Source organism: Rana temporaria, chromosome 3 (assembly GCF_905171775.1).
Source record: "Rana temporaria chromosome 3, aRanTem1.1, whole genome shotgun sequence".
Taxonomy (NCBI): Eukaryota; Metazoa; Chordata; class Amphibia; order Anura; family Ranidae; genus Rana; species Rana temporaria.
The window spans coordinates 349,249,225-349,260,593 of record NC_053491.1 but is presented as its reverse complement, the minus strand read 5'-3'; the positions used below and the strand labels follow the sequence as shown (position 1 = coordinate 349,260,593).

The 11,369-nt window shown below is 44.3% G+C and overlaps 1 long non-coding RNA gene across 1 annotated transcript; it reads left to right on the top strand.

The window, feature by feature from the left end:
* The first annotated feature begins 6,111 nt into the window (after positions 1 to 6,111).
* On the top strand, positions 6,112 to 8,367 carry LOC120930867. Its single transcript, XR_005747760.1, has 3 exons — positions 6,112 to 6,274; positions 6,360 to 6,478; positions 7,476 to 8,367. It is a non-coding gene; the product is annotated as an uncharacterized LOC120930867 (long non-coding RNA).
* Positions 8,368 to 11,369: the final 3,002 nt, after the last annotated feature.

The window sequence follows — 11,369 nt, the reverse complement described above, 5'->3', positions numbered from 1 at the left end:
CAGCTGAACCCATTTCAAAAATGTGGAGCCCATCCCGAATCGAGTCAGGACTTCCCAGAGATAGGGCCACTCTACGCTATCGAACGCCTTGGCGGCGTCCAATGATAGAACCGCCCTGTTCCCTACATTATCCGGGGGGATTTGCAAATTCAGGAAGAGTCTGCGCAGATTCTGTGAGGTTGACCTCGTTGGAATAAACCCAGACTGATCTCTGTGAATCACCTTTTGTATGCATTTAGCCAACCTGCTAGCCAGAGCCCTGGCCAACAGCTTGACATCACACGTCAGAAGTGAAATTGGCCTATAGGAGTCCGGTGACAGGGGTTCCTTTCCGGGTTTTAACAGGACCACCACAAGGGCTTCATTCATGGATGGGGGAAGGAAACCTGTTTCAAGTGCTTGGTTATAGACCTTGAGAAGAGCAGGGAGGAGTTGGGTTGCATATTTTTTGTATACCTCAGATGGTAACCCGTCAGCCCCTGGAGCTCGACCGTTTTTCGAGTGTGCCAGTGCTTCTAGTAATTCCTCCTCAGTCAGAGGGGCATTGAGCAGGGTAACATCCGAAGCAGACAATGATGGTATGGGGTTTTTGTCCAGGAACGAATGAATTTCGTCCTGGGTGGGGTTAACTTTGGAGGAATAGACTTCCTGAAAAAAAAGTTTGAAGGCCTCTGTATTTTCATTAGTGGAATGGCAGGGAATCCCTTCGCGATTCGTTATCGACGCAATGTGAGAGGATGACTGTTGTGATCTAGCTAGCAATGCTAACATGTGTCCTGTGTTTTCACCCTCTTCAAAGTGACTCTGTTGTAGGAAAAAACTTTTATTTTCGGCTAACTGCATGGATAGGTCTTTAAGTAAGGTTTGTGTTGCTAGCCACGAGCGCCTATTATCGTCCGTGGGGTCAGCAATATATCTGGCTTCAGAGGATCGTACCTCCTCCAGCACCGACATTTCCCATTTCTTTGTGGAAGTTTTTACCTTGGAGATTTCCCTAATAAATTGGTCTCTGAGAAAGGCTTTAGTTGTGTCCCATACCACGTCTAATGTTGCAGTGTTCAAGTTTCGTTCAAGAAAATTTGTGAGGAGTTCCGGGATAGGGTCTGGATCTGGAATAAGCGATAGCCAAAAGGGGTTGAGCTTCCAAAGGGTATTACCCCTACGAGCAAATCATTCCCCAAACCAAGGTCAATTCTGGATAGGCACCCAATAGAGGCAGATTGGCAGGAGTAAACTCTGGCCTCTGGGTTATGAACCCTCCAAACATCCGTAAGGCCCATTTCCGATAGCAAACGGGCAAATGGAGTAGGCCCACCCCCTCCCTGCACCCCCACCCCTCCCTGTGCAGACAATCTATCCCTAGCAGTATCCAGACAATTATTAAAGTCACCGACCACTAAAACAGGTATACCCGCAAAGCGGGCCATGAAATCTGTCAATACCTTCAATATGCTAGATGAAAAGGGAGGGGGAATATATATTTCAGCCAAAATGCATTTAGTGCCGTGTATACAACATAAGATAAAGATATACCATCCATCGGGATCAATTTGCGTTTTCAGGACCGTAAACTGCGTGCCCTGTTTGACCAGGATACTCACCCCCCTCGAGTACACTGAGAAGGTGGCATGAAATTGGTGGCTAAATTGCCTTACCGCAAATTGGGGCGTGGAGGTCGGGGGGAGGTGAGTCTCCTGCAGGCAAATAATATCAGCAGCTATTCGCCTGACTGTGCGAAGCACGGCCAGGCGCTTAACAGGGTTGTTTAATCCCCTCACATTCCAGGACAGAAATCTAGTCAGTGCAGCCATTGTAGTTTAGGAACAGGTAAAACATGCATATTAATGACAATACTATAGTACTGGGTGGCAAGGTGGTAAGTCATTCTGATAAGGAAAACATGGCCACATGACCTTCGGCCAGTGCAAAAGATACGTATCAGGGTGGGGCAGTGCGACATTGGTAGCAGGAATGAGGCAAAGAACATCGTACAATAAACAATTGAGGCAGTCACAGGAGAGGGGCTGGAATCAGGGTGTGAACGGAACATGACGGGTGGTGATGTTCCCACAGCAAGGTTGTCCAGTAGATGGAGAGATAGTAGAAGGAAAAATAAAGTCATAGAACCACAGGCCAACATGGCCAAACTTATGTGCCCGTAGGCAAGGTAGGGCCTAAGCCAGATCCACATGGGGGCAACAGTGGAAGTGCACCAAAGCGTTCGAACTTCTCAACAGCTAAAACAAATAGCCCAAGTGGTAGAGTGTGGACTAAGCATCAGCAGCTTCTCCGCCTTGGAATAGGAGCAAACAGGTATCCATCAGCGATAATTAAATCAGTGTATTACCCGTCCTGTTGAGCGCGGCGTTGGCTGCGACCATCACAAAGTGAATGTTCCTCTCTGTCCAGCCATTGTGCGGCCGAAAACGGAAGGTCAAAAAAATGAACGGAGCCTAGAGCTTCCACTCTCAGCTTGGAGGGATATAGCATAGCATACTTCACATCCAGAGCTCTGGGACGACGTTTAACGTCTATAAACTTTGCACGTTGTTTTTGTAGCTCAGCAGAGAAGTCAGGGAAGCAGGAAATTTTTGCATTATCAATCTTCATGGCTTCAGGTTTGAGCATGGCGTTGCGTAGTATAGCATCCCTATCTTTATAGTGGAGCAGTTTGAACAGAAAGGGTCTTGGGGGGGGCCCCCGGTGGCAGAGGCCGGGAAGGCACTCTATGTGCTCTTTCAACTGAAAATAATGGAGTGAAAGCCTCTTTGCCAAAAGCAGTCACCAGCCAGTTTTCAATAAACTCTACAGGGTTCTTTCCTTCAGCTCTTTCAGGCAGACCAACCAGCCTCATGTTATTCCTTCTCATTCTATTCTCTAATTCCTCTAAACGGGATGAGTGCTGAGTAAGGAGATGGTTGTTGTATGTGACATCCCTTTGCATGGGGGCCATGTCATCCTCTATGGAGCTTATCCTTCCTTCTGCAGCAGAGGTTCTTTCCCTCAATTTTTGTGCATCCTGCCTCAGAAATGATATCTCAGCCTTAACCCCCTTAATGTCAGCAGTTAGGGAGGTGTTGCATGTGGTAATAGCCGCAAAAATGTCCCTGAGTGAGGGCTCACTATCAGAAGCAGGGCTGGGGAGAGACTGCGGCCTAGTGGGGTTGCCGTTAGGTGTACTCACGTTGCTCCACAGGAATTCCAGGCCTCCGCCATCATCCAGAGGGACTGTATCGTCCGCATCGGATGTTCCGCCGGGCATCTCGCTCTGTTTCTCTGGGTGAGCGCCGGGATCTGCAGCCAGTACTCTGGAGAAGAGCCTCTCCGCGCCATCCCTGTGTTTCTCCCTGGCTGTGCGGGGGGCCAGCGCGCCATCTTGGATTGCCATGCTGTCTGCAGCCCGGGCCGCATTTTGCTTCCTAGCCGCCGACATCTTCCTCGGATCTAGGAACGGAAGGCACCGGAATGATCAGGGCACTGCTCCGCAGCGATCGGGCACCAAAACCAGGCAGGACGGGCGACGTAAAGGATGGATGTCAGGATATTCGACGGAGAGAGCTGAAAGTGCGTCCGGTTACATCAGCTGCCTGGCCACGCCCCTCACTATTTACCATTTTTACCCCGTTGGGTAATAAAATCACAGAAAAGACACCTGTCATGTGGACATTGACTTTATTACAGCTCTCATCCAGTACCCCAGACGCGGAAAGATAGAGGTAACGTGCCACCCGAATCAAACCAGCAGCTTCTTAAGGGGTAGTGCTACAATAAGAAAACGGTATACCTGTTAAAATTTAGTTCATAAAATTAGTACATAGAAAAGGTTTCTGCTCAGGCTTCTGCCTCTACCAATTCTTTTACTCTGTTTACAGGCCATCTAATTGGTGATTTAGAGCCTCAGGAACACAGTTTATGTTCAGTTTAATAATACAGTGAATATTGCTGACCTTGTCCACCATAGGTTTGCAACATGCTGTTAATGCTCTGCATACCCCTGCCCGTACTGCTGTTCTACAACCAGTGTTATGCACTGCCAAGTGTTCCACTCCAACCTCTCTAGGGTCAGCCCCACTCAGGGCTATCTTTAATATTGATTGAACCCCGGGGAAAAAAAAATCATGGCCCCCCCCCCATGCAATTTCGCTCTCCACATGTTCTGAGACATACAATAAATATCAGCCAGACTTAAAATCAGTTTACTGTATCAAATCAGGCAGCGATTGCGATTGGTTGCCAGAAGTTACAGTATATCATTACCACTTACTGACTGCTCACCGATTGGTTGCTAGAGGTTACAGCACATCATCTCCTCACTGCAGAGGGGCATGATATACAAATGAAGGCTGCCTCTATTTACATATCAGTGCCGCCAGCCGCCGCTATTTACATATGACTGTTCCCCGATATTTGCATATGAATGACGGTTATTTGCATGTAAACACAGGGTCTGCATGTGAGTCATCTGTACACAACAATAGGGCAGAGCTGGGCAGCTTTAGTAGCAGCACTTTACACTGAGATAACGGGACACAGCACAGGACTAAAACTTCAAGGGACAAGGGAATTTAAACTAGGATAGTTGACAAGTATGAGGCAGCTGGTTTGGGCCCCACAACAATGACAGGGCCCAGGGCAGCTTCCCCTTTTGCCCTGCCTTAAAGATGGCCCTGGCCCCACTTTATCCACTGTCCACTGTCATAATAGACCCGGGGGTTCCTGCTGTCTCTGGCTGACCACAGGCTGTAAATGCAGACTTTTGCACTAGAATTGACTGTTTGTTAATATTGCGCAAAGCAGATTTTTTTTTTTTTGCAAGATGTCTGTTCCCCCAGATTTGCAATATAAACCGCACAACTACAATTAAACCTGGATGGCTTAAGACCATAATTTTAAATAACGATTTGTTTTAATTGCCAGGATGTGCCGGAACAGCAGTTCTTCTTTGATTTGAAGTAGTCGCAAGGAAATAAACGTCACTCAGATGTGAGGGGTCGAAATACTTTGTAAACAAAGTGCACTTAGTTTATAATAGAATTTCAGCTGGTGGATGGCAGCAATCAATACGTTTTTGTTTGAGTGATTCATAATCGGTGTGGTAGCATGGGGATATACTAAAAAAAAAATTGTTTCATTACTTTAAGTGTGGAATGGTTGGAACCCATTGGGGTGATTTAACCTTGCCTTCTGGCTTGGTGTCACCACAGACAGTGGAAGAATCTCCTAAAATAGGCACAAAAAGGTCAAAATCTGATGGGACGTTTCTTCACTTAGGACTTTCAAAAGAATGATTTATCACTGTGGGTATGCCATTATTGGGGGAGTTCTCACTTCCTGTATCTGTGACCTCACAGGAAATGAGGGGAAATCTCCTTTGTGCGTTCACTAATAGCTGCTTCACTCTGTGCAAAGCACAAATATTTGGGTAGAGTTGGATTTAAAAATTGGTTCACTGAATTCTACAGACATCACTTCAGCTTTATTTACTGCCAGTTTGTATTTTGACATTTGGCTAGAAAGTCCTTCTCAATAGTGAAAATAAAACCTGAAAAAAAAAGATATGATTTGTACTTTCAGTAGAACAGTTACACCCCCCCCCCACACACACACAGTCATTCCTGGATTCCTGGTTCTTGCAGCAGCCTCCCGATAACAGGCCACAAGCAGCTTTGCATCCCTTAGCAGCAGCTACTTGCTTGCTATGTCAATCCATTAAAAAAACAGCCGTCTGCAGCCACTATGGGCCTGTCATCACTTTTTAAATGAAATCTGGGGACATATTTATTTTTTACTAGTTATGGCGCCAATGAGCGAATCTATGCCTGTCGCCGCTGCCGTCCACCTTACAGCCTGTCAAGTCTTACTCTCCAGCCACCAGCTACTACTGGGTGTGGAGCGGAGGAACATCACTCCACCAGGGAAGGCAAGGAGATAAACAGGCAGTCGGCTGGCCGGGACTTGAACCAAGGCAGAAGAACATGCGAGCAGAGCTGAATGGGCATGCACCCGAAACAAGAAATATTCCCTCAGCAGAACACAGCAGAATTGAAACCAGAAAGCATAGAGTTAAGCTTTTGTGACTCATCAGGGGTCTTGGCCAATCACAGCCAATTTCACACTGAGTAAGAGTCTTGGCCAATCACAGCCAGCCTTACACATATTTTCTGTCTGGAAAATTCCCAGCACACTTCTAGAACTCATTAGACCAGAGAGAGGAGATCTGAACAGACACTCATCACTCAGAGTTTGGTTTTATGGAAGCAAGTGGCCAAAATAGGTATTTAATACAGTTATATATATTCCTATTGTTAATAGTGTGGTTAGAACTGTATACTGAACAAGTTGTGTGTGTTTACTTGTAGTTCCACCAAACCTCAAACATCAAACGTGCTATCAAACAAACATTACATTTCAATTCCAAACATCACAGCAAATGGTCAAACAAGCAAACGTGCTATCAAACTGCAAACAGCAATATAGAGTGAGTAAAACTATTGATTAAGCCTCAGAGAGATCATAAAGTGTTTAAAAAAGATAAAGTGAGAGTACAGATACTGAAGAAAGAAATATATCTACCATTTTATGTAGAATGACAAGATTGGACAGTTGAACTGCCATTTGTTATGCTTTATTCAACACATGTTTGTACATGGACTGCCTGCTGCGAAATTGTCAGTGTTATATATGAAAAAGCTGAAGTTAATAAAGAAGTTATCTCAAGAGTTTGGTGCGCTCTTTAAACCTACTGCTTCCATAGAACTGCGCTAGAGGGAGTATAGAGTTAGGCCTCTTTCACACAGAGGCGTGCAGCCGCGGTGACGGTATAGCCGCGCTATTTGTAGCGCGGCTATACCGTCGTATTTACCGCGATATTCGGGCGCTAGCGGTGAGCTTTTAACCCCCGCTAGCGGCTGAAAAGGGGTTAATACCGCGGTATTACCGCGCTTTCCCATTGATTTCAATGGGAAGGTGCGGTATAGGAGCGGTGAACACACCGCTCCCATACCGCGGTAAAGATGCGGCTAGCAGGACTTTTGGAGCGCTCCTGCTAGCGCATCGCTTCAGTGTGAAAGCCTTCAGGCTTTCACATTGAACACTATGGGGCATGATTTTTCATGCGGTATAGCAGCGCTATTTTTAGAGCTGTACCGCATGAAAAACGCCTCAATGTGAAAGGGGCCTAACAGATAGCCTTGTTTGAACTAAAAGATCAGAGAAATCAAAATTCTTCTAATGCTACAGCGCATAAAGGCACCTCATAGTGCTGCGCCTGCTACACTTGGTCCAGGGACAATGTCCTCAATCCGGGGACTGTCCCCGGAAACTAGGGATGTCTGGTCTCCCTACTCAACGTGTACATCCAGTTACAGGGATCTGCTAGATCCTGGTCACACTTTTTGCCACATTATTGAGGCCTTATTTTTCTCTGTTTACTGGATACTTTTATAATTAAAAAATTATTTTTCTTCTACCACTAGCACAACTTACCGCACCATGCTGGTTCTGTCTCGCAAGCCCAGAAGTGGAGAAACACCTTGTAGTCAGCATTGGAGAACATGTATGTTTCTGTGAGTAGCCACAGATGTTATCCATCTTCTGAATCCAGAGGAAGGGATGCGGGGCATCCTTCCATGTAGTTAGTAGATAGTATTGTCAATGCCCTGCAGACTTGATTGTGGTTTTTGTCGCATCTCTCCTTGGTGACGTTCACCACCAGGTCTTGCTGGATCTCGGCAAGTAAGGTCCTTCGAGACCTGGTGGTGAACGTCACCAAGGACAGATGTGTTGAAAATACTGTCTACTACATGGAAGGATGCCTCGCGCCCCTTCCTCTGGATTCAGAAGATGCATAACATCTGTGGATACCCATGTTCCCCAGTGCTGACTTACCAATTGTTATGCTACATCCATCTTCCGGATCCAGAGGAGAGGACACAAGGCATCCTTCCATGTAGTGGACAGTATTTCCAACGTCCTGCAGACTTGATTGCGTTTTTTGTAGCATCTGTCCTTGGTGACATTCACCACCAGATCTCACTTGGATGTTACCATTTGTTATGCTACATATTTTCCTGGGTCAAGTTGATGGACATCACTGACTGTTTTTAACAATGTCAAGGCTTATATATGCAAGCTTTAATCTATCAACAGAAGTGATTGGCTTTATTTAAATACACAACCCGTATGAAAGAAATGTACTTCTGAAAAACTTTGGGTGTTCCCCTTGCTGGCCATTATCCTGGCAGTTCAGGGATTGAGTAGAACCCACATATGTTTGACCCTTGCACTATGTTGACTTCTTTGTATCTCAGCCACTATTGCTGCTCATGTTTTTAACAATTTGTCAAATAAAATTTTCATAAATTTTTATATACTTTGATGTCATTTCACCTTTTGACTTTCATTACATAATAATAATATTTGGGCCAGTAAAGTCCCACTTAGGTGGATCTTTCCTATTGTCTTGTATTTGGGATGTGGCCCGAATTTACTGACCGACCCCACCTACTCTTTTCTTGACTCTAATACTAAGGTGGTACACCTCCTACAGAGTTCTGTTAAAATATATAGTATAATACCCAGCCCCACAGAAACATACATGTTCTCCAATGCTGACTAAAAGGTGTTTCTCTACTTCTGGGCTTGCGAGACAGAACCAGCATGGTCTGGTAGGTTGTGCTAGAAGAAACATTTTTTTTAATGCCGCTAGTGACACTAATACAGTGATCAGGGATGATAATGTACAATGTCACTGTGCTAATGACACTGGCTAGGAAGGGGTTAGCATCTAGGGACAATGAAAGGGTTAACTGTATGCCTAAAAAATGTAATGTGTGCTGCTTTTACTTACTAATCTGGCTGTTAGGGAGAAGAGACAGATTATTATGTGCATAGAATTCTGTGTTTACAAACACATAACTCTGATTGGAAGGGAAGGTTACAGCTGAAATCATTGGCTAAAATCTGCTGCAAAACTTGTTCTTTGTCCATGGGCCAGCAGGGGGCGTGCGCATGTGCCCCAAACACAGAAACAAGGTGGCAACGTACATGTACCTGCAACCTGCTTACAGTATATTTACTGTGAGCGGTCAGCAGGTGGTTAAAATACTTTTTAGTTTTTTCTTCCTTTTTTTTTTTCTACGGCTACATTCCAGTGCTGTGTGCTGGTAATACTAAGTAACATTCACACCTCTGCACAGGTGTCCCCCCACAGCCTTGTATTGTAGAGAGGTCTAGGGGGTATGTTAGATGAGGTTGGTTTAATGCTGATTACTGGTTTAAACTCTGGTGCGCGGGCACATTTGGCCTTCCTGCACAATTGCTGAAAGACTTTGAAAACCGATGTTGGTGCAATTGTTTACTTCATGTCTTTTAGAGTGTGTGTGTATTCTATTGTGTTCCTGTGGCATATAAATGAGTGAATTGCATTTTAAATCTCTCAACTTTTGGAATGCAGCCTTTCAATTCTTTGAGATCTGGTGATGTCACAGACAGGTGAGTTCCTGCTAAATGGAGGCCAAACATCAGCTAGGGTTAAATGGACTGATGAGAAAGGCTTTTCCTTGCGATGCATAGAATTATCCACTCCATATGTACAATTTTGCTGTTGACTCTGATGACTCACCTGTTGAAGTTGCGGGTTAGCCTGGTAACGTCACATAGAGAATTAGAATAATGAGCATCAGGGGAGATAATTTCAGTCTCTTGCCCTCTCCTGTTGCCTCAACTCTCACAGCTCATTATATCCCATTAGTTTAAGTCTGTACAGGCAGCTTAGGGCTGTTTGACATGATGACTTTAATTTTCTGAGGGATGAACACGTCCCTGTGATGACTTCATTTTTTCTGTATACTTTCATTTTACAGTATGTATGCATGCATGTGTATAATATAGCATAAAATTTAATGCAACGCTTTTAAAGTTTTACATTTTATGATTTTTACAACAAATGCATGATACAGTAATTGGTAGTATTGCAGGCCTTGTACATACAGGCTTTACCTACTAGAAGAGCAATATGTACAGCAAGCTTTTTTCTTTCTTTTTTTTTCATTTGGAAAATTTCAGCCAGCTCTGGGCAGCTGTGTTGAGGCTTTTAAAGCAGTCCTTAGTTAGTTTAAAGTGGAGTTCCAGTCCCCCAAGTCAATTTTCTTTATTTAAATACTTCCGTAATTCGTTCAACTTTATCTCCACAATTAGCTAGTGCCTATAGTGTGTTCTGATTAATTTCAATTTAAATAAAGAAAGACTACCTTGATCTCAGAAGCTGGCAGGGTCCATGTCCACTGTGGGCGTTTGAAGTCCTCTGGTATCTATTTCCGGAATTAGGTGCAGCTGGCTACCCAGCATTCACCTCCCGATCTCGCACATGAGCAGTAATGTCACCTCGTGGTGCTGATTCCTCCTTACACATTGCCATAGCAACGGTCTGGAATAAACGCAAGATTTCGTCACTAGGCGATTCGCAAGGACTCCTGGGATACATGACGCCCTTGTGAATCGCCTAGTGATGTAATCGCCTAGGCGGGGACTGCCGAAAGTGCATGAGGAAGAAGAATATAAATAGTATTTCCATTTAAAAAATATATAAAAATAATTTGCATTGGGAAACGGATGCTGAAAGGGGATACCATAGATAAAAAGTGCATAAAATGGGTGGAACTCCACTTTAAAGATAAAACACAGATTTTAATGAAGTGCCAACTGTCTTTTTAACCTTTTTCACCTTCACCGACACAAGGGTAATGGCAGAACAGCCCCACCGTGTGTCTGCATCCCTTATGCTTTCTGCTGCTCACTTTCTCCTTGTGTGCCCTCCTGTAGTGCTGCTCTCCTTTAAAGAGGACATGTCACAATTGGCGTATATTCTGTCACAAAGGAACATGTCATCCCTTTATGATGGTACAACACAAAATGTTATGCTTTATATTTAGCAGAAATTTTGTAAGTTTGTTTGTGTGCATTAATGATTTTAGTGTATTAATAATATTTTGATTACAAATTTGCACAAGGCCTAAAAAACCAGCAGCACTATTTTTTTTATTCTGTCAGTTCTGTGCTTTCAGAAAATGTATGGTTTGGGGGGTCTTTTACAAACTCTGAAAGTGGGAAAAATAAAGGTGAAAAAATTGTGAACATGGTCTGGCCACCTGAGATGAGAAATATAAAAAGCAGTATGGCAATGAAAGGGATAAATCACTTTAGTTATGATGTACTGTAGCACAGTAAAGTTTGGAATAATCGTTCTTTTCTAATACCTTTTTGGTCTGTATGTTTGCTCACTTTGTTTTGGACCTGTTCCTCAGCACGATGGTCAATATGATTTACATCCCTTCCTGCAGGATGTTCCACTTCCACTGAGTTGCTGCACT